This window comes from Pteropus vampyrus, unplaced genomic scaffold (assembly GCF_000151845.1).
Source record: "Pteropus vampyrus isolate Shadow unplaced genomic scaffold, Pvam_2.0 Scaffold83, whole genome shotgun sequence".
Lineage (NCBI taxonomy): Eukaryota > Metazoa > Chordata > Mammalia > Chiroptera > Pteropodidae > Pteropus > Pteropus vampyrus.
Window position 1 is genome coordinate 2991515 of NW_011888864.1, and position 7145 is coordinate 2998659.

Sequence of the window (7145 nt, forward strand, 5' to 3'; positions counted from 1 at the left end):
ACACAGTTTTCTATTTGGCTTAAATGAGTAATCACTTCATTTCCATTATACTATTTCTTGACATCTACAACCATTTTCATACTCTGATCCCAGAGGGAGAAAAAAAATCATCCTCAATCCAGAGCAGTGGTTGTATGTTTGTGTTCATTTGGAGGTGACTTTGTGCAGTTTGCATTATTATTTCTTTAACAGAAAAGCAAGTAAAAAATATTAATATATTTGTTTTCTTCTGAATCTTTTTTGTTTTTGTATTTTTTTTCACTCACTGGTGCCTGAAATTTGTTTGCAATAGAAAGAAGGGTCCTTCTTGTGGAACCAAAGATAATTCTATATTCTCTTTGCCTGCTGGATAAAATAGAGATGAAATCCAGGCACATTAATTAAATTAGGAAAAAGTCCCAGTTGCTTTGCAAAAATTTTATATCAGTTTCTATTTCTTATCTAAAACAATTGGGAAATCTGATTTCTAAGTTTTAATTATTATTCTTAATTAATTAGCAAAAATAAAAGTTCACATAAACTATTATATGATCATACATTACTGAATAGATGAATGGTTATAAACATGAAGTTATTTAATACATCTTACATTTAAAAAATATGTTTAAATATTTTGTTGATAATTAACTCATTATTAATCCTCAGGCCATGAAATAACTTTAGGTTAATTTACCAGTGGATTAATTTTCGGAAAGTCATAAATAATCATCATTGAGCATCTGGAAATATAATTCATGACACCTGATTCTATCCCTAGAATTTAATATGTCATGCCATATTTTTAAAGAACCAGATGGGCCCACTAGGCAGAGTTCATACCATATAAATTCTGCCACTAGTTAAAAATAGAACAGAAGTAGGCAGCTTTTGATACTTAGTAGGCCTACATAGTAGATCTGAGAAAAATCCAAAGAAATACAAAATCTTGCTAAGGGATAAAAGGTATTATATTCCAAAATAAAAGTATTTTTTGAAAATTAAGCATTCTTGTAAGTCTTCAAAATATGAAAGATGTAATCCTGGTACATTCCATATAGAGACAGAAAATAAATAACATAATTATTTTGATATAAAGTATGATTTCTGATAATTAAACAATATTTATGAATTTAAGTATGATATTTCAGAAAGAGAAATAATTTTGCAAATGATCTCTGTACATGAAAGGTATCAGTGACAAAGCTAAAGATTTTATCATGATAGTCAAGATGCAAATGAATTAATATTAGGGAAATTTGTTCCAGATTTCATGGAGAAAAGTGTGAATCTTTGATTACACATACAGTTGTAGCTGTATGATTATATGAGGCTGGAGAATGGTAATGCAAATACAAAGGCATAGTAAACATTTCTCATTTTATTCCACCTGCTTGATCTATATTTGCAAACAGCAGACAAGAAATAGTGGTCAATATTCTCTAGTTCTTATACTAGCTATACTGGAATAAGAGCCATAACTCAGTCGATTAAATAGCCGAGGTGAGACAGGAAGTCCAGTGGGAAAGGTGAAACAGAGAGACTCTTTACATACTGTTCAAACAAAACAAAAGTTAAAAGAAATCTCAAATGTTGTTACTTTGCCATCTTGAGAAATCGCCAGGTTTGTTTTTTTGGTTTGTTTTTTTGGTTTTTTTTTTTTTTGGTTTTTTTTTTTTTGTTTTTGCATTTGTTACTTTAAGATTTGTTTTATGTTATTTTATGGTTATTGAGTTTCTTTTTTCACAGCAAGAATATAAAGATTATGCCTCATAATGATGAGCTTTCCATACTCTTGTTGAAGAGTTTAGTATTGTTTTTAAAAGAACTGGTTATTGATAAGTTTTGATGACCTGTGACTGGTCACTTTTATGTAGTTAGTTTTATGCATTCTAGAATCTTTTAAGATTGTCTATTTCTCACTGATGTTCTTAACTTTCATGATAATGTGCATAGTTTTTGGTGGCTCTTTATTCATGAATTCATTGATTCATTTGTCACCATAGGAACCATCTGAGACTCTAGATTAAAATCTCTTTTCAGACCCAGGAAATATTTTACTATTACTTTTCTGGTAAATTCTTTTCTTCATTTATTTGTTTCACTGCCTGGAACTAATATAAATACATCAGATGTTTGATGTCTCATATTTATTCTCTTTATCTTGTTTTCACAACATTTTTCATATTTTTGACTAGGTTTTAGAAGATTTATCTAATTTGTTTTCAAACTTTCCAGTCATTTTTATTAAAGTTTTGAGAAATCTTTCTTGTTTGCTGGTTATTTCATTTTGATAGCTAGTACATGTCTTTCCAAGTCCCCTCCACCTCCCATTAGATGTTGTATCTTCATGACATTTTAGGTAAACAAGTTGGAGCTTTTGTTCTTGTTGCTACTAAAAGATTGTCTACTTTCTGAATAGCCTCAGAATATTTCTGAGATGAGTTTTCCTACTTATTTGCTTCTCATTTTTCACTTTTTACTTTCTATTTTGAAATCATCTCAAGCATTTAAAAAGTTGCAATAATAAAGAAATTTTATATATCTTTTACCCAGACGCATCATTTTTAATATTTTCCATTTATTTTTTTAACTCTCAATATTTATTATTATTGTCTTAAACATTTCTTTTATTTTAAGATAGTTTAAGATTTACAGAAAAAAAATTGTAAAACTAATGTGAAGAGTTCCCATATATTTCACATTAAGCATTCCTTATTATTAACATCTTCCATTATAATAGTGCATTTGTCATAAGTAATAGACCAAGATTGACATATTATTATTAAGTAAAGTCTATACTTACTTGATTCAGTTTTCTTTAATTTTTATACTTAATTTTTTTCTTTTTCCAGGATCCTATCCAGGATACCACATTACATTTAAGTTCTTTCTGTCCACGATGCCTTCTCAGATTTTCCTTGTTTTTGAATGCTTTCTTTTAAATTTCAGCTATTGTCATATGTCTATAAACTTCAGTTATCCATTAACATTTTTCAAATACAAATGTAATACTATATTAAAAGTGTTTTTTTTTTTTCTTTCTGTAGACGTATATTTAGGCTCATCTTCTCCTTCCCTCCCACACCTTTACTACATCTTTCTTGAGAAGATTGGCTAATGATTAGTAATTCAAACTGTGAAAAGAGTTGTCTGAAAGGCATCAATAGGGTAGAGCTACAAAATAAAGGTAGAATAATCACAGAACTGCATTTCAGGCTGAATTTTAAATATCAGAATAGTCGGATTTTCTTCCACATAAGGCCATCACTATCTTAACTCTCCACTGATATTTCTTTCCGCACCTTTAGGGAAGAAGGCACTAGATTTTCTCTTTTAGGCATGGGGATAAATGAGATCCTATCTGAATTTAGCCTGCATACATATCAGAGAAAGGCAATAATATGGAAGTATAAGAAAAAACTTGGTATTGTGTTTCCACAGACAGATTTTAATTAACTACTCCCCTCCTGGGTACCTGTGTTTTTAGCCTACTGACTTTGAAACCAGACACTTTAACAAATTCTATTCTGAATATTTTGAAGTACCTCACTTTATATTCACTCTGCTTTTCTCTTTGAGAAATATGTTGAAATATCATGTTCTCTGTTGGGCCCCTTTCAGGCTCTCTGATATTTGGCTTTATTCTTTTCAAAAATATCTTTTCTTAAAAGCTGATGGAACTTGGAACAAGAGAGACAAAGTCATTTTTTAGTCTTCTAATTTTAACAAAAATGTTCTTGTAATTACTATTAATCTTTGACAGTCTAACAAAAGAAATAATATATGCTGAGTGCATTTCTTTGATTATAATTAAAGTTGTCCTTTCTCTTAATCTTTATCTGATTCTTTTTTCTGAAGTTGCCTCTTAATGTGTCCTTTTGTAATTTCAATTCTGAGTACTTTTTGATTTCTACTATTTTTTAATGTAATTTATACTTGTGTTATCTAGCAAATATATCTTCATGATTTACAAATATTTACAAATATTCATATAAATTTTTATATATTTATAAATGATGAGTATTACTTATTTGTCAAAATAAAATAACTTTTACTCATTTAACACTGTTTGATATTTTGTGCTTTGTCCATAATTACATTATTATTTCTGGTTCTTTTAGAGTAAAATAGATTCTAAAATCTTTGACCTCCTCATTTGGAAAATGAGGAAAGAGTGCTTACCAAATAAGATTGAGTTTGGGAAGTATATACCAAATTATTAGTGCTTAACCAAAATTGCCTATATTAGTATTGCTAATAGTCTACTATTAGTGGTAACAGTTTATTTTGCGTATTCCTCTCTTCTTTTAATTTTAAACGTTCTGAGTTATTTAACCAATTTAACTTTATCTCTGGAAATACATCACAAAGAATTTGTTGATGGGCCCAAGGATTTTACACAAGAATGTTGATCATAGCATCATTTTTAAAAATTTTATTTATTTATTTGCTTGTTTGTTTGTTTATTATGGTGACATTGCTTAATGAAATCCAATAAGTTTCAGCTGTACACTTTAACAGTAGGCATATACATATTTATACTGTGTATTCACCTCGCATTTCTTTCTGTCACCATATCACAACATGTTTTTTAATTGTGAACTATTGGGAGCAATATAATCACCAACAATAAGACACTGGCTAAAGACATCCATATATAGAATACCATGCCACAATTTAAATAAAATTTTAGAATATTTAGTGACATTGAGAAAAGTTCACAATACATTTTTTTAAAGAAAAATCAGGCTACATATCTGTAAAAATTTATTTCATTTTTTAAATAAGTATATTGGTATTTGAAGAAATAAAGGATTAAATTAACTAAAAAATTGCAACAACTGGCATTAGTTTGTTGACTGATTAAATATGATTTTTATTTTCATTTATATGTTTTACTGAGGTCAATGGTATATGTGTTACAGATATTATCAGATAAATGTAAAAAGGTCATGAATATAGAAAATTACATTATTAAGTAAACAGGCCAGAATTTTCAGAGTGAGAATAATGTAAAAATATTAAAAAGCATATGTGTCAAATCAGAAAGATATCTTCTGAGTAGAGGTACTTGTGATGTAACTAGTGAGAGAAAACAGCTTGAAGAAAAATTACTACATTGTACCTTAGAGAGAAAAATTAAGAGAGGAGTAAGTAAATTATATATAAGTAGTGTGACCTTCACTGGTCATCTAAGATTTGACCAGAAGATATTAAGGGGGTTGGAGTTGGTGAGTGATTGACAGGAATAAAGGGAAAATGACAGTATGAAGAGAAGGAAGATAGAAAATTATAGTTAGGATGACATACAGGTGTTCCAGACATAGACATAAAATAGCCCACAATGAGATGGCTTCTAAAATATATAAAAATAAAGTATTCATCTCACATGATGAAGTCTTTATATATCATGGGTAATTATGCTGCAGAATAGAAAGAAGCTTTTGCGTATAGAAACTCCTAAGATGTGTCTTGGTTTTTCCTTTAGAAAATTTATAAACAGAATGTTAGAGTGAAAGTGATGTGTGCCAAACATTATTGTACAATTGTTTGAGGTCTCTGAAGCTAGTAAATAATTTGGAGAAGTGATTTGCCACTGGTGAAATGATCAGACTAAATGTCATTTGTGTGTTCTCAGCTCCTTATTAGCACTTATCAAGCAGATTTTTACGATCTGTTCATGTGTTGGTTCTCTCTCTACAAACAAGACTACAAATTTGTTAATCTTTATATTCCTTAAGTCTACCATATTTCACAAAATAAACGTTAATAGCTAGATAGAGTAGTCATAAACAAAGCTTTCAATAATAGCAAGATTGAAAAGTAATATCTGTGAGGAGAAGAATTTATAAATAAAATGTAATTCCCTCACGACATTAACTTTAAGAAAAGGAAGACATCATTGAAAAAAGAAGAAAGGTGTCTGAATGGTCACCAAATAATAGTGGAGTGAAAAGGTAGAAAAAAAATCATTTCAGAACAGTTTATTTAAATAAACTTTCAAATAAACTTTTCAAATAAACTTTTTTGATAGTTAAAAATGAAGTATTATGTATATTGATAGGTAATAGTCATGTATTTTGAGGTGATATATCAGTTATGGCTTGATATATTTTAAATTGAAATTTTCACTCATTGACCTGAAAGCAAATTATATCTATGTGTCCACTCTGTATTAAAATAGATTTAAAATCTAAATATCTTTATGTAGAGGATGCTTAAAATATTCAATATTATTTCAATAATTTAAAAATATAAATACTATATAACTTGAATTAATTAGATTTATGTGATTTTCACAAAATCTACTCATTTTACTGGACTTTCAGGAGTCCAAACTGGGTGGAGAAACTATATAAACAAATAAACTGAGGTATAAAACTTATAAAATATTAAGATAGACTCCATATATATGCAAAATAAAATCCTTAAAGATAAAAAAATAATCAAGCCTTTTTACGAAATGATTTTTTCTTGAAAAGTTTCATAAATCAAAAATAAATGTATGTTTCGTTTCCAACTTGAGCCTGTCAGAACGGCTTCTGCAAAGAAGAGTGGCGAGAAGTGCCGTTCTGCCGTCAAAGAGACAGTGACCAGAGAACACACCATCAACATTCATAACCACATACATGGAGTGGGTTTCAAGAAGTGTGACCCTTGGGCACTTTAGGAGATCTGTAAATTTGCCATAAAGAAGATGGGAATTCCAGGTGCACGCATTGAACCAGACTCAACAAAGCTGTCTGGGTCAAAGAAATAAGGAATATCACATACAGTATCTAGGTCTGGTTGTTCAGAAGATGTAACAAGGATGAAGATTCACCAAACATGCTCTCTACATTGCTTACTTATGTGCCTCTCACCACTTTCAAAAATCTACAAACAGTTAATGTAGATGAGAACTAACTGCTGATTGTTGAATAAAGTTATAAAACTGCTAAAAAAATAAATGTAAACATGAATGGAAAAATACTTTAAGAAGCTATTTCATATTTTACTTTAGTTTTATAAATTACTAAGTAACTTACCTTCTTCTTACAATAAAATATCTTGGCACCTAACTTTAGGTAATATTGATTTGCTCCAGACTATATCTAAAGATATAATTTATGAGTAAAGAATGAGGTTATAAAATCAAACCTTACAAAATAAATGAGTTCTCACTT

General features: G+C 29.1%; 1 pseudogene; it reads left to right on the plus strand.

Annotated features, from left to right (window-relative positions):
- Positions 1–6484: 6484 nt before the first annotated feature.
- Positions 6485–6917, plus strand: LOC105294163 (annotated as a pseudogene).
- Positions 6918–7145: the final 228 nt, after the last annotated feature.